At 35.7% G+C, this 22,959-nt stretch overlaps 1 pseudogene; it reads right to left on the bottom strand.

Moving 5' to 3' along the window:
• Nucleotides 1-16,212: 16,212 nt before the first annotated feature.
• Nucleotides 16,213-16,991, bottom strand: LOC150035465 (secreted RxLR effector protein 161 pseudogene; annotated as a pseudogene).
• Between the last annotated feature and the right edge of the window lie 5,968 nt (nucleotides 16,992-22,959).

Genomic DNA, 22,959 nt, shown 5'->3' with positions numbered 1-22,959 from the left:
GTGGAGATTTAAACTAAACTAGTCGTTAGATACAAACAAAATATAATATTAAATTCCTTTTCTTTTTAAAATTAATCCAAAAAATAAAAAACATACCATGTGTAAAAAACTAGCCGTTAGACACAAACATAAAATAATATTAAATTCATTTTCCTTTTAATTCATTTTTTTTAAATTCATTTTTTTTAAAGTCAATTCAAAAATAAAAAACATACCATGTGTAAAAAAACTAGCCGTTAGACGCAAACATAAAATAATATTAAATTTATTTTCCTTTTAAATTTCTTTTTAATTTCAATTTTTTTTAAATCAATCCAAAAATCAAAAGTTCATCATATGTTAATCTCTTAATGATCCACCATTCAACCAATATGCTGCCACATGTTTACATGCAGATGGTCTGGTTATGCCACGTCATCCACCACGGTATTTTCTCTATAGACTTGTTTCGGTCATATCGTCTTCGTTTTAGCTCCGATTTGAGTGATTCAAGAGGTATTGGAATCGTTGTTCCAAGCTCTACGCTATGGACATATTAAAACACTAATATTTTCAGTAATTAAAAATTGAGTTTGTTATCATCAAAATATTGATTAATTAATTAATTAAAATTAATTAATTTGAGATTAAGGGCCAAAAAGCCAACAATCTCCCCCTTTTTGATGATGACAAACCATTCAAGAAAAATAGCTTGAAATACATGTAAACCATATGTAGCACATAATAAAATTCAACATATCACCATAAAGATCATTCTTGAAATTCACTCAAAAAAAATAAATTCTCCCCCTAATTAATACAATCAAAATCATAACAAATTTATAGCATATTTTTCTTAAACTTCTGATTCACTCAAAAAAAAAAATATTAATACAATCAAAATCATAACAAATTTATAGCATATTTTTCTTAAACTTCTCCCCCTTTGGAATCATCAAAAAGAATAATTAAGAAAAATTTAGAACTACATAAATGTTTCCCTTAAAAACATGAACATAAATTTAGCACAACTCCCCCTAAGAATATTAACACATGCTTTCCATATCTCCCCCTATCAAAATGCCTTCTAAAAGATTTAACAAGTAAAATTATAAAATCAAGAGGCATCACAACGAATAATACCGAGCTCAAGCCTATTTTTGCAAAAGTTTTCTTCATTCAAAGGCTTGGTAAAAATATCCGCTAATTGATTATTAGAGCCTACAAATTCAAGAGTAATATTATCATTTTGCACATGCTCTCTAATAAAGTGATGCCTAATATCAATATGCTTAGTCCTAGAATGATGTATAGGATTTTTAGTCAAATTAATAACACTAGTATTATCACAAAATATAGGCACATTATCAAACTTTAATCCAAAATCACAAAGAATTTGTTTCATCCAAAGAATTTGAGCACAACAACTAGCAACTGCAATATATTCCGCTTCGGTAGTGGATAAGGCAACCAAATTTTGCTTTTTACTAAACCAAGAAACTAAGGAACTACCAAGAAATTGACAAGTCCCACTAGTACTCTTATGGTCAAGTAAACTACCCGTAAAATCCGCATCGGAATATCCTACCAAATTAAATTCAACATTTCTAGGATACCATAAGCCTAAATCAATAGTACCAAGCAAATATTTAAAAATTCTTTTAACGGCATGTAAATGTGATTCCTCAGGACAAGATTGAAATCTAGCACAAAGACATACACTAAATATAATATCGGGTCTACTAGCGGTTAAATAAAGTAAAGATCAAATCATACCTTTATAAGTTTTTATATCCACACACTTACCTTTTTCATCCTTGTCAAGCTTAGTGGATGTGCTCATAGGAGTTTTTGCAATTTTACCTTCATTGAATTTGAACCTTTTGAGCAAATCCCTTGTGTATTTTTCTTGACTTATGAAAATACCATCCTTGAGTTGTTTGATTTGGAGTCCAAGGAAGAAGCTAAGTTCTCCCATCATACTCATCTCAAATTCACTATGCATACACTTAGAAAATTCTTCACACAAAGATGGATTAGTAGAACCAAAAATAATATCATCCACATATATTTGTACTAAAAGCATATCATTTTCTTTAGTCTTAATAAAAAGAGTAGTATCAATTTTACCCATTTTAAATCCATTCTCAAGCAAGAAATTACTAAGTCTATCATACCAAGTTCTTAGAGCTTGTTTTAAGCCATAAAGGGCCTTTTTCAACTTATAGACATGATTAGGAAAATCAAAACTTTCAAACCCCGGAGGTTGTTCTACATAAACTTCCTCCATGATATAACTATTTAAAAATGCACTTTTCACATCCATTTGATACAAAATGAGATTCTTATAAGAAGCAAAAGCAAGCAACATTCTAATAGCTTCTAATCTAGCAAAGGGTGCAAAAGTTTCTTCATAATCTATTTATTCCTCTTGACAATAACCTTGAGCTACAAGTCTAGCTTTATTTCTAATAATATTTCCATTTTCATCCATTTTATTTCTAAAGACCCATTTAGTTCCAATTATAGAAGCATGAGAGGGCCTAGGGACTAACTCCCAAACTTTATTCCTTTCAAATTGATTTAATTCTTCTTGCATAGCTAAAATCCAAAATTCATCATTTTCGGCATCTTTAAAACTTTTTGGTTCAATTTGAGAAACAAAAGCAAGATTATTAAACATATTAAGAGAGGAACGAGTTTTTACACCTTGTTCGGGATCACCAAGAATTAATTCTTTGGGATGGGAAGGAGCATACCTCCACTCTTTAGGCATAGATGAAGAACCAACTTTGTTCTTTTCGATTAAGCTCACCTCTTACTTACTTGAAACAATTTCATTGCCTTTGTCAATAACAAGTAAATCTCCAAAATTTCGTTCTAAAACATCACTATAAATAGGCTCATTAGAAATAACATTGCAAGATTCATCAAATACTACATGCATAGATTCCTCAATTACTAAAGTTCTTTTATTGAAAACTCTATAAGTTTTACTAGTAGAGGAATAGCCAAGGAAAATACCAACATCCGTCTTAGAATCAAATTTTCCAAGTTTTTCTTTGTTATTCAAAATAAAACATCTGCAACAAAAAACTTTGAAATACTCAATATTTGGAATTTTGTTATGCCAAAGTTCATAAGGAGTTTTATCCAAAGAAGGTCTAATTAAAACTCTATTTAAAACATAACAAGCGGTGTTAACGGCTTCTACCCAAAAGTATGTAGGTAAACCATACTCATACAACATTGATCTAGCAAATTCTTGCAAAGTACGATTTTTTCTTTCAACTACACCGTTTTGTTGAGGAGTTCTTGGAGGGGAGAAATTATGAGAAAAACCATTTTCTTCACAAAAAGTTTCAAAAGCATTGCTATCAAATTCTCCTCCATGATCACTCCTAATTTTAGAAATCAAAAAACTTTTTTCATTTTGAACTCTTTTTGCAAAACTAAAAAAGCTTTTCAAAGCATCATCCTTATGTTTTAGCATCAAAACCCAAGTAAATCTTGAAAAATCATCAACTATCACAAAGGCATAGTAGTTCCCTCCAAAACTAGCAATTCTAGAAGGGCCAAATAAGTCCATGTGTAATAGTTGAAGGGATCTAGTTGTAGAGATTATATTTTTAGATTTGAAAGAGGACTTAGTTTGCTTACCCATTTGACAAGCATTACAAATTTTGTCTTTTTCAAATTTAAATTTGGGAAGACCTCCAACAAAGAATTCTTGGAAATATTTGAAATTAAGTGCATGCTAGCATGTCCTAGTCTTCTATGCCATAACCAAGAATCATTATGCAAAGTCGATAAAAAATTATCATTAATAGGACAATCATTCAAATCAATAGTATAAACATTTTCATCTCTATTTCCAACAAATATAACTTTTCTATCACTAGCATTTTCAATGATGCAATTCTTTTTATCAAACACAACTCGAAGCCTTTATCATACAATTGACTAATACTAAGTAAATCATGCTTCAAACCATCAACCAAAAGTACATTTTCAATTAAAATAGAAGATTCATTACCTATACTACCTTTACCAATTATTTTACCATTCTTGTTGTCACCAAATGTTACAAGACCTCCATCCTTTTTGGAGAGAGAGACAAACTTGGATGGATCTCCCGTCATGTGCCTCGAGCAACCACTATCCAAGTATCACTTCTTTTTCTTAGAGGCTTTCAAACAAACCTACAAACACAAATGTTCAAGTTTGATTCCCACACTTGTTTGGGTCCTAGATGGTTAGCATTGACAAACTTGGGAATTCATTTCATTTTTGCATAGACATTTAAGGCATTGGATTTAGACAAGTAACAAGAATAAGTTGTATGTCCAAACTTGCCACATGAGAAACAAACAACATTATGCAAAGATTTATCTCTTACAACAAATTTATGCACTCTACTTTTCTTGGAGAAATTATTCCTTGGAGCATTGTGAAACTTTGCCCTTTGAGAAAAATTTCTTCTTGGAGAAGTAGTATGAACATATTTCAATTTAAAACACTTAGGTCTAATATGGCCTTCAACACCACAATAATGACATATAGGCACAAAGTTAGATTTAACATGCTTAGACACAACCTTAAGCATATTAAGCTTAGGCATATTATGAGATGCTTTAACAAAGATAGTTTTAGAACTTGAAGGAGTAGAACATTCATCAATATAGCCTAAACCTTTTTTATCACCAAAAGGCTTGCCTACTTCAATTATCTTGTCTAATCTTTGAGCACCTATTGTCAACTTTTTAATAGATTCTTTAGTCTTATCAAGTCTTGCAAAGCACTAAATTCCTTTTCTTTGAGTAATTTAATCAAATTATCTTTTTCACAACTATCATGCTCAAGAAATTTAACTTTGTCAAGCAAGACATTTTTCTCATCACAATCAAAAGCGTGCTTGTCACAAGAGATATTCATTTCATCAATATGCATAGCATCATGCTCATTCTCTTTTAAGCAAGCAATTTCTTCAAGTAAAGACTTATTTTTACTAGATAAAACATTGTATTTCTTTTTAAGCACAACATACTTAGAACTAAGTTTTTCTAAATCATTTTGCATATTTTCAAAAGCTTCGAACAATTCATTATAAGAAAGAGGTTCTAGAGTTACCTTATCATTTTGTTCATCCTTTTTGTCACTATGAGCCATGAAGCAAAAATTGGCCACTTCTTCATTATCACTCCTACTTTCACTTTCATCGCTATCATCCCAAGTAGCTTTCATTGCTTTCTTCTTGGATTTCTTGGATGATTTGAGAAAAGGACAATCAGTTCTAATATGACCCAACTTCTTGCATACATAGCATATTACTTCATCCTTTTTGCTCTTTTCACCTTTTGACTCTTTTTGGTTGGAGAGATGCTTCTTGAATTGCTTCTTTCTCTTGATGAAGTTCTTATACTTACGTGAAAGATAGACATTCATCAAGGTCATCTTCATCTTGGGAATCAACTTCTAAAGAGATGGTCTTTAAAGCTATACTCTTTTCTTTCTTTTTCTTCTCATCCTCCATGTTTTTCTTGATCTTTATCTCATGCATCAACAACGAGCCCATGAGTTCATCAATGGAGAGAGATTTGAGATCCTTTGCCTCTTGAATGACGGTGACTTTAGGCTCCCATTGTTTAGGCAAAGACCACAATAGCTTCTTTATCTTCTCAAGATTTGAGTACTTTTTCCCAAGTCCTTCTAAAGCATTGACAATGTTAGTAAATCTAATAAACATATCAGAAATAGCTTCATTTTCATCAATTTTAAACATTTCATATTGATGAACTAACATGTCAATCTTTGTTTCTTTTACTTGACTAGTTCCTTCATGAGTAATTTCTAATTTATCCCATATCTCTTTAGCGGTTTTACAAATAGACACTCTATTATACTCAACTTTATTCAAAGCACAAAATAAGCAATTAATAGCTTTGACATTTAAAGAGCATGCTTTCTTTTCATTTATTTACCATTCTTCCTTAGGTTTTATAGTGCTAACACCATCAACATCATTTGTTGGAATTTTAAAACCTTCCTCAACAATATCCCATAAATCATAATCAATAGAAAGCAAGAAAAATCTCATTCTATTTTTCCAATAACTATAATTAGTACCATTAAAGAAAGGAGGCTTTGTAATAGATTGACTATCGGTAAAAGGGATAAAACCTAAAGTTGCCATAGCTCAAAAACAATTAAGTTTATCAAGAAATAAATATTTCAAGAAGAGCAACCCGCTCTGATACCAATTGTTGGATCGATATGACAACCCTAGAGGGGGGGTGAATAGGGTTTAATTAAACTTTTTTTTCTAAATTAACCCAATTAAACTAATTAATACACTTTTTATAAATAATAAGAAAAATTCAATTTATGCAACAAATAAGATGAAAAAATGTGATAATTTAATTCTATCAAATTTTAGCAAATAAATAAGAACAAACTAAAACATATAATAAATTGCTTAAATTAATTGCAAAAATAAAAAGGAAAGAGTTAGAGAAGAAGACACCGTACTTTTTATAGTGGTTCGGTCAAACTCGACCTACTTCACTCCCCAAGTGCCTCTTGGGAATTTGAATAAAATCTTTCCGACTCTTTCCATGGATTAGAGCCCAACCGTTACACCACCGCTCCTTTTACGGGTTCAAGAGCAAACCCGATCCTTTCCACGGTTTAGAATCAAACCGTTACAAATTTTTGAATTTTTGAAGAACATAATACAACTCTCACTAGAGTAGATTTACAAGTTTAAGCACTCAACAAGTTTATCCTCACAATACAATAACACTCTCTCAAGAATAAGATGAAAAGAAAAAAAATTGGGAACTTAAAGAGAGCAACAATGGAACTTTTGAGTTTTGGAAGATTATGAAATGTAAAATTTGTTAGTTTAAAATTTGGAGAGGAAGACGGTTGATATAGAGATGGAAAAATTTTTAGAAACCACAATTAATTTGGACCATTGGATTTTGGAAAAAAAAATCAATGGTGGAGATTTTAAACTAAACTAGTCGTTAGATACAAACAAAATATAATATTAAATTCCTTTTCTTTTGAAATTCATTTTCTTTTTAAAATTAATCCAAAAAATAAAAAAACATACTATGTGTAAAAAACTAGCCGTTAGACACAAACATAAAATAATATTAAATTCATTTTCCTTTTAATTCATTTTCTTTTTAAATTCATTCTTTTTAAAGTCAATCCAAAAATAAAAAACATACCATGTGTAAAAAGAGCTTATTCCTCTCCACAGGGTGCATACGCTGTATAATAACAAACAGAGCTTATTCCTAAGTCTCCATTCTTGCTTATGCAAACCTAATCTAGCCCTTTCGAGCATCGATTCTAACCTAGCTCTCTCGAGTCATTAGGTTCTTTCTTTAGACTCTCTCTCGAGCAGCTCTAAAGGTGTGATGGGTGCATACATAAGACAAGGTGACCGCATGAACTTGGTTGACGCAAGATTATTCCTATCTCTAGTGAACAATGCATACATTACTTAATGCGACCAACCACTTACCCTCCTAGGCAGTTGGTTGTTGCTGACTTTACTCATAGACAAGCATTGCGTTAGCCTATAGACAGGCGTTGCCGCAGCTTCCCACTAAGCAAATAAGGTTTTCTCACACACTCACGCAACGCACACCTCTCGGTGGGTTGCTACATGCTTCATATCTCTAATCCACACGACTAAGTATGCGATACTCTAGCAGTCTCACTAAGTTTTGCAATGAAAGAAAAGACGCTAAGCAAAGAAGATGGAGATAGAGTCGAAGGAACAGAGAAATGCATTGAAAACAAATTGTATTAATTCCTTAATTCCAAAAATGTCACACAATACAATATGAGAAAAGAAAGGAAAAGGAAATGACCGGTTGGAAGCAAAGATTTACTCCTAGCAGATGTGCGTCAAGGCTGGCAGTGGTGCCATGGATGGGCGGAGGAACTGACTCTCTCGAGATCTAGCTCCGGTCGAAGGCTCCGATCGTCACTCGGAATGGATGAAGGAGGTGAAGAACTCTCTACCATCTTCTCACACGTTTGTCTGGATCGTAAGGATCCACCCTAGGCGAACCTCAGGCGAAAACCTTGGATAACTTGAATTTCTACTCATCGACTTCTATTTATAGAGTTTTCGCGTTTGTGTTCATTTCCTGCATTAGTTACAAAAATAGAACATTGAACACATAATTAATGCAAAATAACGGGTTAGTTGAGATTGACATGCTGATCGACGCAAACTCTTTTTCTCGTGAATTCTTATCATGATTGTCGCATCTTCTGCGTAACAACCTTCATAATTCTAAGTAAAAGGCCTAAGATGCCATGCATTTTTGCATGTCATCACACCCCGAAACTTAAAATCATGCTTGTCCTCAAGCATGCATTATACTCAAGAAATTCTAATTCACCTTCATGTTTTCTTTTACGATGACCAGCTTCTCAGAATATAATTTACACACACCTTTGACTATCACCGCAATGCTCTCCTCTACTTTGGCTCCTTCTTCAAAAAGATCTCTTCTAAGTTAAATCTGGAAAGCCTTTGCTAAAAAAATTTTTATTCATTCATCGCAATTTTGTGTTAGCTTTTAAGAATGCGTTCATTAAAAAATCCTTCAAAACTATGTGATGACTTATTCAAATGAGGCGTTGAACCTGGTTATGCCCTTCATTTTTGCTTATCGCCACGTGTGTCATGCAGGCATCCAACTTCGATTGCGTTCCATATTCAACTCAACTCTTGTCTCGTTTGTTTTGGCTTGCGCCGGACAGAGGAGTTGCGCTTATGCGCTGATCCTAGCGACCTACCTTCGTTTTGGCTTGCCCTCATGTGTGTCATGATAACATCCAACTTCGAGCAAGTGCCTTTCACAGCTTAACTCTTATCAACATGGGTTTCCCCATTGCGTTGACAGTGGAGTTATTATTCTCAAAATCTCACTTCAACTTTTTTTTTTGCTCAAATGATAGCAATATAATGAACGTAATTCTCCGAGACCGCTGCCACCTCCAAACTTAGAGGTTGGCAGCGTTCTCACCGCAAAGCTAAAAACAGAATTACAAGAATGCGATAATATATGTTTGAGGAAAGGTTTGCACAAAATAAAAATTAAGACTTTCAAAATTTGAAGAAGCTAATGAAAGTAAAGACTGCCTTGCGTTGATTAGTTAGAAAATGCGGTGAACTATACGTACCATCATAGAAACATCGCAAAACAACGCAATCAGAAAAAAGAGAATTTCAAAAGGATAAGGCATACAAGATAACAAGAAAAGACCTTAGGCGGAACAACGCATGCGCTCATGTGTTGGAATCCACGTGATTGAAGCTATGCGCTGAAGGGTGAAAGGAATTCTTCCGTTGAACTACGAACCGAGGGGACTTATTGTTGCACCTGCAAGAGCAAACGTACCACAACCAAGGAAGTAGCCAAATATCCAAAATAACAATAAAAATAAAACAAATAACCTATACTAAGAAAGTAAGTTAAAGATAGAGTACAAGACGTCCCTGGAAAAGTAGGAGTGTTGTCACCGCAAGGAGTCTTCCATGCAGAAGATAGCTCTCAACTGTTTGGGTCAAGGATCATGCCCTAACCATTGGAACTTCCGGCAATTGTTGGGCGCATGTTGGCCACCATGAGCTTAGAACTGCCTTTAGCTCTTTTGCGACTGATTGCCTTTCTACCTCGGGGTCAACATTGGCTTTCAGTGCATCGCTTACACTTCAATATGGTTTGCAACCTGGTCGCACAAGCTGCAATACTCCCAAGATAAAAAGTTTGTTCGCAGAGACACAAAACTTAACAAACATTTAGCTGCCAAGTCCCCGGCAACGGTGCCAAAATCTTGATGGCGGGAAATTAGAAGTCAATTTTACTCGACAACCAAAATCCCTTAGACGCGGTATGCGATGCATGTTCCTAAGATATGCGTTGATAGTCATGCGTCGATGGTCATGCGTTGGAATGATAACGTGTTAATGAATGTATGCAATGACCATGTGTCCTGCCACAAGTTTTCTTACGCTGGAACCAAGTATAATTCCAACGCAAGTTTCTTAGGTAATCCGAGGTCGAACACAGGGACTTGTAGCTATATGATTGCGGTGATGTGCATACGGCAGTTTAAATAAAAGAATGGAAGGGATGTTGCTAAGTTAATCCTACTCCTACTCCTATCTAACAGACAATGCAATGAGAATATGCATAAAAGGTAGAAATACGACAAACCTTGATATGAAATAAATGTGTGGGAAAATAGACAAAATGCGGAGATGATTTCATTGCAATACTTAAGAGTGACCGCAAGGGCAACCTTAGTCAACGCAAGCCATGCGATCATGCTACACACACTAAAAGCCTAAATCTAGGATGTATGCGGTGTGTATGCATAAGTGTCAAGATGACCGCATACTGCCACCATATCCTACTTCCTGGACGCAACCATTGTTCTCTCCATAGGGTGCATACGCTGTGTAATAACAAATAGAGCTTATTCCTAAGTCTCCATTCTTGCTTATGCAAACCTAATCTAGCCCTCTCGAGCATTGATTCTAACCTAGCTCTCTCGAGTCATTAGGTTATTTCTTTAGACTCTCTCTCGAGTAGCTCTAAAGGTGTGATGGGCGTATACATAAGACAAGGTAACCGCATGAACTTGGTTGACGCAAGATTATTCTTATCTCTAGTGAACAATGCATACATTGCTTAATGCGACCAACCATTTACCCTCCCAGGCAGTTGGTTGTTGCTGACTTTACTCATAGACAAGCATTGCGTTAGCCTATAGATAGGCGTTGCCGCAGCTTCACACTAAGAAAATAAGGTTTTCTCACATACTTACACAACGCACACCTCTCGGTGGGTTGCTACATGCTTCATATCTCTAATCCACACGACTAAATATGCGATACTCTAGCAATCTCACTAAGTTTCGCAATGAAAGTAAAGATGCTAAGCAAAGAAGATGGAGATGAAGTCGAAGGAACAAAGAAATGCATTGAAAACAAATTGTATTAATTCCTTAATTCCAAAAATGTCACACAATACAATATGAGAAAAGAAAGGAAAAGGAAACGACCGGCTAGAAGCAAAGATTTACTCCCAGCAGATATGCGTCAAGGCTGCCAGTGGTGCCATGGATGGGCGGAGGAACTGACTATCTCGAGATATAGCTCCGGTCGAAGGCTCCGATCGTCACTCAGAATGGATGAAGGAGGTGAAGAACTCTCAGCCATCTTCTCACGCGTTTGTCTGGATCGTAAAGATCCACCTTAGGCGAACCTCAGGCAAAAACCTTGGATACTCATCGGCTTCTATTTATAGAGTTTTCGCATTTGCGTTCATTTGCTGCATTAGTTATAAAAATAGAACATTGAACGCATAATTAATGCAAAATAACGGGTTAGTTGAGATTCGACATGCTGATCGACGCAAACTCTTTTTCTCGTGAATTCTTATCATGATTGCCGCATCTTCTGCCTAACAACCTTCATAATTCGAAGTAAAAGGCCTAAGATGACATGCATTTCTGCATGTCATCACACCCCCAAACTTAAAATCATGCTTGTCCTCAAGCATGCGTTATACTCAAGAAATTTTAATTCACCTTCATGCTTTCTTTTACGATGACCAGCTTCTCAGAATATAATTTACACACACCTTTGACTATCACCGCAATGCTGCCGGTGGTGCCATGGATGGGCGGAGGAACTGACTCTCTCAAGATCTAGCTCCGATCGAAGGCTTCGGTCGTCACTCGTAATGGATGAAGGAGGTGAAGAAATCTCAGTCTTCTTCTCACGCGTTTGTCTGGATCGCAAGGATCCACCCTAGGCGAACCTCAGAAGAAAACCTTGGATAACTTGAATTTCTGCTCATCGGCTTCTATTTATAGAGTCTGGGTCGCCAACAACATTAATTGGATTGCTCTTAGTCTGACATTCGGCGCATTAGTCCTCTTCTGAACCTATGCCACCAACGGCGTGGTAGGTGAAATGTCAACATCATCTTTTGGTTTTTCTCGAGGTAGATGCGTTGATGTGTTCATTCCACCAACCTTGCGTTGATCCCATTAGAATGCGTTGTTGCGTAGTCGCAATCATTCAATGGCCACATTCGCTTAATACCGCATCTCTACGTGATGACCGCAATCACTTGACGAGCGCAACTTCTATGCGATAGACGCATACGGCTGATTACCGTAACATCCATGCGTTGATCGATGCGTTTCCCTTTGCGATGGAGTGTTTCTCCGTATGCGGTCGTCTATGCGGTGGTCCGGTTTCTGCATTTGTATTCATTTCCTGCATTAGCTACAAAAAAGAACATTGAACGCATAATTAACACAAAATAACGGATTAGCTGAGATTCAACATGCTAATTGACGCAAACTCTTTTTCTCGTGAATTCCTATCATGATTGCCGCATCTTTTTCCTAACAACCTTCATAATTCTAAGTAAAAAGCCTAAGTGAGATGCATTTCTGTATGTCATCAACTGGGCACTCGGATCAGTGCAAGATCACAAAACGAATATCTGAATCATGCAAGGGTCAAAATCATTTGGACACCATGGTTTGATAAAGTTTGAAATAAATCATGCGATGTCCTGGAAACGAGTAAAGATTTTTTTGAAGATTAAGCTCACGGTCCCTAAAGATTGGAAATATTTTAGGAAGAGATCAGGATAGAAATTAAGAAGGCATTGGTTCAACAATTTAAATAAGGCACCTTGAGAAGTCTAGGTAGGGTAAAGGCAGTTGAAATTTTAAAGAAATCTTTAGTTTATGCTTGAGAACAAACATTGTTTTAAATTTGGGGATGTGATAACTGATAGAAATATAAGTTATTACAGCTTAAATTAGTAAAACAATGAGAGAAAGCGATGGTAAAATAGGCAATATCATGTCTGAAAGCGCCAAACTAAAAGGAACTGTGATCGCTAATGCTCATCGCATAAAAACAGTTAATTTGCCTATTTTGTGCCAGTACAATGCGATGGCGTATATTGAATTGCGATCCAAGGGCACAATGCGACAGCGCGCTTGAAGTTGCGATCGAAAGTCATACGATCGCGAGAAGTTTCTCAAAAAGTGATCGCATAAAAACCTCGCATTAAGAAGACAACATAATAAATGATGAAGCTGATAACGGTCGATTTCGAATTTAGTTGATAAGCTGTTACAAACCATACTATTGCAAGTACATTAAACTTTCGGTGACCTTTAAACAACGCAACAGAGTAGGAAAATTGATGCCGCCCATCATTACAATCATTGGTAAGAAGAGCTGCTTCACCTTGAAATCTATAAATACCTAATGCTACCAGAGAGAGAGAGGGAGACACACGTACATACATAGAGACGGAGAGAGACAAGGAGACTGCTAGAAAACAATACAAAGGAAATAAGTCCAACCCTTGCGAGAGCAAGAATCCGAAACTAGAACAGAGTCGAAGTGATAAAGAGCAGCATAAAAGGCCACGGGAAGCAAGACATTGCTTACCTTGCTTGTTATTTCTCAATCCATTTGTTATTTTGTACTCAACACTTTATTTGAAGAAAAATGGAAACTTCATTTCGATTTATGTTCAATCTCTCCACACCATGCATGAGTAACTAACTTTCTGAATGGGTTGAGAAGTACTTAGCTAGAATGACTTAAGCTATGCATTTTATGCGATCATCTTGTCTTATGTATACAACATTCATCATTTGGAACTACTTGAGAAAGTAGTCTAAAGATAGAATCTAGGCTTGAGAGAGTTGGATTAGATCACATAAGCAAGAGTAGAAACTTAGAAATAAGTTCTATCTGCTGTTTCCTATACACATCACATGCGTCCTAGAAATAGGAAATGTGGCATTTTGCATTGAGAAATGTAGTACTAATATTTGTATATAGCATGATCGCATAACTTGTACACAATCTTGGAAAATGTTAGCTAAGTCTCTTCTCAACCCCTTAATCGCATACTTGTTATAACTCTACGCTTTCATCACTCTGCGTTCAACTCCATCGCATAGGAAAATCTAAATCAAAACACCATATACTTCTTTTTCACCACCGCAATAGAATCAGAGAGTTTGTCGCATATCTATTTAGTAGTCCCTGTGTTCGACCCTGGACTTACCAGGAACCTAAGAAGGCTTATACTTGGTCTTTGATAGGAAAACTTGTATGATCATCGCATAACACACTATAGGATTGTATCAACAGCAGCGGAAGCACAAAGATCATCTAAGCATTCAAATTCACTAATTTTGGAGAAATATAAAGCATGCTTTGGCAGAAAAAGTGAGTTTCAAGACATACCTCTTGTAGAACTTCTTCAAAGCTCCATCTCTAGCTGCTATCTTTTCCATATCTTGTTGTAGACCACCTCAAGATCTTCCACACTATTCTCTTGGTGCTCTAGATTGAGTTGTGGGACTCAAAACAAGCTTGAATCAAGGCACGAAGGAGAAAAGCTCACTACTGCAACCTTGTTGAAGAACCTTTCTTCAAACTAGTTTTTCTCTCAAAACTCTATAGATTGCATGCCAATTTTCACTCCAATCTCTTCATTATATTGTAGATCAAAATGCAAAGAGAAAAGTTGCATGAGTTGCAGCTTATGCTTGGAGAAGACAAAGGCAAGAAGATGTAATATGTGTGAGCTACTTCAAAAGATGGATAATGGAAAAATCATTTTTTCCATTTTGTGTTTTGTTTGTTTTTCCTTTTTCAATTTTATCTCAAAATTAAAATTTGATTTTGTAAATCTATTTTGATTTTAAAAATAAAAATTTAATTAATTTCATAAATTAATTATGAAATAGAACTTAATTAATATAATATCAAATAATTTAATATCAAATATTAAATTAATTTTAACACATATCCATCTTTATATATTTAATTAATATTTAAATATATCAATTCTCCTATTTCGTTTAATTCTAAAATTAAACATAATTATATCTCATATAATTACTAATTCCCTTAATTTAATTTGAACGTTTCAAATAACTTATTACGCTATTCTAGAGCTAGTCCATTACGAGCTAGTAGGGGGACCTCGCGAAGCTACAAATCATGGGTTCCAATGATCCGAGATTAATTGGCTAAACTCATTAGACCAAATTAATATCTATTTGTTAACTAACGGGTCATTCCACTAAAGCCTATAGTTGCACTCCCTTCACTGTAGATATATTATGTCCACATGATTTAACCATAATCAGCAAGTTGACCCTTCACAGGTTGTTCATAATAACAACTGGGTCAAATATCTGTTTTACCCCCGAGATTACGTCTTATTCCTCAAGTCCCTACTGATCCTCTAATTAACAACTGGTTTGTGATCCAATCATTAAACCAAACTCTCTCAGCTCTGTGAGAGGGTGGGGCTCTTGTTCAAGACCTAGATTCAGTACTTGAGAGAACAACTTTTCTCCTATCCCTAAATCGGGTAGGTGGGAACTCCGTCTTGCACCCTATGTCCCCAGCTATCTATCCAGTCTTACTCCTACAATAGGAGTCTTATTGAGCCGGCGCTGTTGAGCCAACCCTCAACTATGCAAATCTAAGGGCAATCTCGAATAAAATGGAGTTCATAGTTAGCTCAAGATTAAGATCGAGTTACCTAGGTCATCTAGGTGAAATAGTCAGTCTTAAACAGTAAACAACGTAATAAAGTAAGAGTGACTTATTTCTTGGTCCTGATCTTATGCAAACTCATTACATAGGACGCCTTCACTTCTCATGTCATAACATGTACGAATTAGGATCACATTGTATGTAGCACTTTACAACTCTTTGTAACAACTACAGAGTAGGCCGCATCCAATGGTGTTACCAGAATAAGGTACCCATCCTCATTCATGTACCATAGATCATTTTGACTATTTACTCGAACCCGATCCACTCTTATGTCTCCACATAAAGTTCAAGTACTCATACAATAGTCATGGGTCTTAGTTTATTGGATTTAGACTTTCGTACAATTTATGAAATTAATAACAAGTATATTGATTATAGAAAATATTTATCATTTTACAAACTGCGAGTTTTTAGGACAGAAAACCCAACAATGCTCCCACTTGGACTAAAACTCTAGTGGATCAATATATACAAATATATATAATGTTGAGTTTACATTGGGAGAATAAAATGTACAAATACAATAAACTAGGGCATTACAATACCCATAAATTCTCCCACTTGCCTTAGTGATACAAAACTCGTAGACCTAGTCCTACTAGGCGACCCTCGAACACTTTAGCCGAGAGGGCCTTTGTAAATGGATCAGCCAAGTTATCTTGGGTAGCAATCTGAGTGACAATGACGTCTCCTCTATGTACAATCTCTCTGATGAGATGGTACTTCCATTCGATATGTTTTTCCCTTTTATGGCTTTGTGGTTCCTTTGAATTTGCAACTGCTCCACTGTTGTCACTATAAAGAGTGACAGGTAGGTGCATGTTAGGAACTACTTCTACATCTGCCAGGAACTTTTTGAGCCATACTGCTTCTTTTGCTACTTCGTTTGCAGCTACATACTCAGCTTCCATTGTGGAGTCCGTAATATAACTCTGCTTGATGCTTCTTCACACAACTACTCCTCTGTTTAGAGTGAATACTGACCCCGAAGTTGATTTCCTCGAATCAATATCGGTCTGAAAGTCAGAATCAGTGTATCCAGTAAGGATCAGATCCTTAGGACCATACACGAGCATATAATCTCTCGTTCTCCGAAGATACTTGAGAATGTTTTTAACAGCAGTCCAATGGTCATGAACAGGATTGGACTGAAATCTGCTGACAATTCCTACGGCATAGCATATGTCGAGACGAGTACACAACATTGCATACATCAGACTCCCAACTGCAGAGCATATGGAATTCAATTCATCTTCTCAACCTCTTAAGGTGTCTTAGGACTCTGCTCCTTAGACAAATGAATTCCATGCCTGAAAGGTAAAGATCCTTTCTTGGAATTTTGCATTTTATACCTAGACAACATCTTGTTTATATAAGATGCTTGAGATAATGCCAATGTTCTGTTCTTGCGATTCCGAACTATTTGACTTTCAAGAACATACTGTGCTTCTCCCAAATCTTTCATTTGGAATTGTGAAGCCAACCATCTCTTAACGTCAGCTAGATATTCTACCTCATTCCCAATGAGTAGAATATCATCAACATACAACACCAGAAAAGCGACAGTTTTGTTGACGATCTTCTTGTATACACAGGGTTCATCAACATTTTGTTCAAAGCCATAAGATTTGATCGCAGCGTCAAATCTCATATTCCAAGATCTAAAAGCTTGTTTTAATCCATAAATGGATTGATTAAGCTTGCAAACTTTTTGCTCTTGACCCTGCTGTATAAACCCTTAGGGTTGAGACATATAGATACTTTCTTCAAGATAGCCATTAAGAAAAGCTGTCTTGACATCCATTTGCCATATTTCATAATCATAAAATGTGGCTATGGACAAGAGTATTCTAATAGACTTTATCATGGCAACTTGAGAGAAGGTTTCTTCAAAATCTAACCCCTCTCTTTGGGTAAACCCTTTTGCCACAAGTCTAGCTTTGTAGGTATGTGCCTTACCAGCTTGGTCTCGTTTTCTCTTGTAGATCCACTTGCAACCGATGGGTTTTACCCCTTCCGGTTGATCTACAAGAACCCAGACAGAATTGAAATACATAGATTCCATTTCAAGGTCCATGACTTTAATCCATTGGTCTTTGTCCACATCGTTCATTGCTTGATTAAAAGACAACGGATCCTCTAAACCATCATCTGGTATGATGACTTGAGTTTCAGTTAACCCATGTACCAGTCAGGCTGTCGCAAAACCCTCCCACTATGACAAGGCATTCTCAACTCTTGAGAAGGACGTGAAATATCAGTTTCATCAACTCTTGTTGATGGACCTGCTCTATCAACAACTCTTGTTGAAGGACCTGCTCGATCAACAACTCTTGTTGATATATTTGTCGTTTCTCTGGACATTTCTTCTATTACTAGCTTACTGCGAGGTTGATGGTTCTTTATATAATCTTCCTCTAGGAAGGTTGCATTTGTTGATACAAACACTTTATCTTCCTAAGGATCATAAAAGAAACCACCTTTTGTTGCTTTTGGGTAGCCTACAAATAGACATACTTTTGAACGATGTTCCAATTTTTTAGGATTTTGCACCAACATGTGTTGGACAACCCCAAATCTTAAAGTGACATAAATTTCCTTTACGTCCCATCCAGAGCTCATAAGGCATTTCAGAAACGCTTTTCAAGGGAACTATGTTCAAAATATACACCGTAGTCCCAACTGCGTGTTCCCAAAAAGAATTTGGTAACTGAGCATAACTCATCATGGAACGAACCATGTCCAACAAGGTTCTATTTCTCCTCTCTACCACACCGTTTTGTTGAGGTGTGCCAAGGCTGTGAGTTGAGACTGAATTCCATGTTCTATCAAATAGTTTTGGAATTCTATGTCCAAATCCTCACCACATCGATCCGATCGAAGTGTTTTAATCTTTTTACATAATTGGTTTTCAACCTCAACCTTGTACTCTTTGAACTTTTCAAAAGTTTTAGACTTTTGGTTCATTAGGTAAACGTGCCCATACCTGGAATAATCATTTATAAAACTGATGAAATATTCATACCCTCCTCTTGCTCTAACATTTAGAGGCCCACAAAGGTCTGAGTGAATCAGTTTTAGGGGTTATTTGGCTCTAAGACCTTTTTGTCATTTTACCCTCAAGACAAGACTCACATGGTTGTAATGAACTGTCTTCCAACTTATTTAGATGACCGTTCTTAACCAATCTCTCAATCCTGTTGAGATTTATGTGACCCAGTCTCAAGTGCCAAAGATAGGCATTTGGAGAAATCTTCCTCTTCTTATGAGTCCCAACAGTTTTAAACATCTCTATGTTTAAAACAGTTTTGACCTCAGTTGGTTTTAACATGTACAAGTTATTTCCTAATTTTTCAGAGAAAATTTGTTTATTTCCCATTTTGATGAATACTTCACCATTTTTGAAATAAACTTTATAATTTTGTTATAGCAAATAGGAGATAGATATTAGATTCCTTTTCATAGAAGGTATATAATATACATTTTTCAAATAAATGTACTTATCTCCTATAAATAACTTCATATCTCCCACTACTTTGGTTGAACAATCTCCCTGGTCCATACCATAAAGATTGTTTCACCTTCTGTCAACTGTCTCCAGGAACTTGTTTCCTGTGAGATAGTACATACATGATTAGCGGCACTTGAATCAATTATCCAGATTTTATTGTTTTCCACTAAACATGCTTCAATAACAAGTAAATCATATTTATCTCGTTGTTCGAATTCAACATCCTCATCTACATAATTCATAATTTTAGATGAGTTGGGAGATAGAGGGCAGTCCTCAGTTAAAACTCTGTTAGTGTAATCAACTGCTAGTAATTTGTTTGTCGATTTGATTTTACTGTTATGTACATCGGAAGTGAGTATACTAGAATTCAACATACTGATAAAATTCAAATAAATTCTAATTAGCAAATTGTAACTAAATCCAAAATCAAGTTTTAGCAAAAAGTAATAATGTACCCATAACCATTATTTATTTGCAACGATATTTTAGTGAGTTAGAATATGTGCTACTATGGGGCAGTCAGATACTCTTTCACTAAAACAAACAATTTTGACCAAACACTATCCCTGGAATAACTTTGATTCCTATAGTCGTTTAGTTATCGTTTTCGGTCAAGATCTTTACTAACAACTTAGTAATTCTTGTAAGTGTGACCCACCATTTTCAGATCCTATAGGACGGTTTGAATTTGCCTCCGAAATAGAAGACAACATCCAAGACGAAACTATAAGACCCTATTCATTTTACTGAAGCCTGGGTTGTTCCGAATCCTATGTTACAACCCTCCGTGGGAATAACCGTCACTAAACGACTAACAAAGGGTCGTTTAAAGCTAACCAGCAGGTGCAACATAGGAATCTCACGGTTCAAACTAATGGAGAAGAACGTAGGATATATTAACACATATCCTTCACCCACTTACTATGAAATACTTCCTTCATTTACCGTGATATTGATTCATACAAAACACTCTCCGTAGGAAGGCCACTTCCAGGCTGACACGAAGCGTCATATGAATCTCATGGTGTAAACTATGTGGAGACGTGGCAGTTCAAATCAATTTATCATATAATAGACTTATGTTTGAACAACTTCCTCTTATTCACCAAAATCTAGATTTAAGTTAAATTACTTTCCATAGGGAGGTCACTTCTAGGGTGACACGAAGTACCGCTTAAATCTAGATTGTGAACTCTTAGAGACGTGAGAGCTAAAACTAACGTATCATATATGTTATTAATCTCCCACTGAAGTTTTCTAATAACTCTATCATATAGAAGTTATTAAACTGCCACTAAAGTGTTCTATTTAGGTATATTTATACTTAGGTTCTTTTCGGCTAATAAAACAACCATAAGTTTATGTGGTTTATCCAAGTATAACTCTTATAATTGGATTTTAACCTACAATGTCTAGGTGATAAACCATTTTATTACCTCACATCACTCACGTATGCTCATAAAATAGGTTACCAACACTCAATAATTCGATCATAATCCCCAGGTAGAAGGTGTTCCATAACCCGTCAACTTAAGTTCCCCTAGCCTTAGACAGGATTATATACCGGTTGAGTTTGTAACCTTGGTTTTATAAGTTTTAACAATTAAAATAGGTGGTCAACCTACGTGAGCATGCAACTGTTGTTTATGGATTTTAAATGTCTAACCCAATTTTATAACAACTTATAAAACTTTAAACATGCTAAACATCCATAACATATATGAGGCATTCAAATTTAATATAACATTTATATTAAATACAAGAAACCCCAACATGCATACTATTTATTATAACAATTATAACATATTTTTAATGCATGTTACATGCTTCCTATGGTGTGAATTTAAATCTAAATGGCATCTATATGCACATACAAGATTTAATTAATTATAACATACATAAAATGCATAAATAATTAAACACAGATTAATATGGTTTTAGTTTTGGCAAAAAAAACAAGCAAACAAAACCTAATTATTACATAACGGCTTCCAAACTGCTCCCGGACCGTTCAAACCGCTCCAAAACAAACTCAAGTAGCTTGAACTAGACCCGAATCGTCTGAACCGAACTAGCCAAGAACCATTCGAAGCTGAATCGGACCAGACCACAAGAGAACCAGTCGAACCAGCATCCCTTGCATATGTTCAACATTTCGCTAAATCTCATCGTTTAGCAATGACGACCATTGCCTTGTATTTTGCCTGATCGTTTAGTAAATGCCTGATCGTTTAGTAAATGCTTAATCGTTTAGCGTGCGTAAAAGGTAAACGGTCGTTTAATGTCATCGCATAGCATTCAATGCATCATCCAGCTGCCGTAAAAAGGTATGCGATCGCATAGTGCTATCGCATAGCAACTCGATGCATCGCTTAGCTGTCGCATAGAGGTAAACGATCGCGTAGTGCTATCACATAGCAACTCAACGCATCGTTTAGCTCCCGATTGAAGATAAACGATCGTAGTAAGTGATCGCTCTGGGCTATCGTATAGCTCTTCATCGCATCACTTAGTTCTATCGTATAAAATCAAACGATCGCTTAACATCATCATCTAGCACTGCATGTCATCATTTAGTATCCGCCGTAGCTAAACGATCGCTTAGCTCTATCATAGAGAACATTATCGCGTCATTCAGCATCGTAGGTAAGCAATTTTTTTTAGTTCCATCGCATCGAAACTTCAACCATCGCTTAGCACTTTGTCTACACGATCGCTTAGCCCCGCATCTAAACGATCGCTCAGCGGTATCGTATAGCACTTCATTGCATCGCTTAGAGCGCATCGTTACTAAACGATTACATAGTACCACCGTATAGTAAATTCAACGTATTGTTTAGTTCCCACACCAAAACTAAACGATTGCTTAATGCTATCATATAGCAAATTGAACGCATCGTTTAGCTCTCGCAGGTACACGATCGTCTAACGCAAGATACCTCAATGATCAACGCCCAAAGCTACATGATTGCTTAGCTTTTCTTCACATCGTCTAATGCATGAAGCTAAATGATCATTTAGCTACTGAAGCTCAACAACGATAAGAACAGAGGCTGATTTTCTGGAACTGCAACTCGGCCTCTTCACTTGTTTCTTCTATTTACAGCTTAATTTCAACTACAATGACTCCAAATAAATTACATACTCTTAGGAACACATTAAAGCTCATCAAGCAAAAGGCAATTACAAATTTAAACCAGAAATTAAAGAGAATTAAACAGTAAAATCTCAGAAAACCATATCAGTGCACCAGTTTCATATTTCTCATATAAAACACCCACCAAACAAAAATTAAACCAAATTGAATGCTTATTTGATGCTCTGATACTAATTTTAGGATTGTAGCAATAGCAGTGGAAGCACAAGGATCATATAAGCATTCAAATTCACTAAATTTTGCAAAATATAAAGCATACTTTTGCCGAAAAAGTGAGTTTCAAGACATACCTCTTGTAGAACTTCTTCAAAGTTCCATCTCCAGTTGCTATCTTCTCCATATCTTCTTGTAGACCACCTCAAAATCTTCCCACTATTCTCTTGGTGCTCTAGATTGAGTTATGGGACTCAAAACAAGCTTGAATCAATGGATGAAGGAGAAAAGCTTACTGCTGCAACCTTGTTGAAGAACCTTTCTTCAAATCAGTTTTTCTCTCAAAACTCTATAGATTGCATGCCCGATTTTCACTCCAATCTCTTCATTATATTGCAGATTAATATGCAAAAAGAAAAGTTTCATGAGTTGCAACTCATGCTTGGAGAAGACAAAGGCAAGAAGATGCAATATGTGTGAGCGACTTCA

This window comes from Benincasa hispida, chromosome 6 (assembly GCF_027475165.1).
Source record: "Benincasa hispida cultivar pf3 chromosome 6, pf3_genome.v1.1, whole genome shotgun sequence".
In the NCBI taxonomy this organism is placed as follows: domain Eukaryota; kingdom Viridiplantae; phylum Streptophyta; class Magnoliopsida; order Cucurbitales; family Cucurbitaceae; genus Benincasa; species Benincasa hispida.
This window is presented reverse-complemented; position numbering and strand designations above follow the sequence as displayed.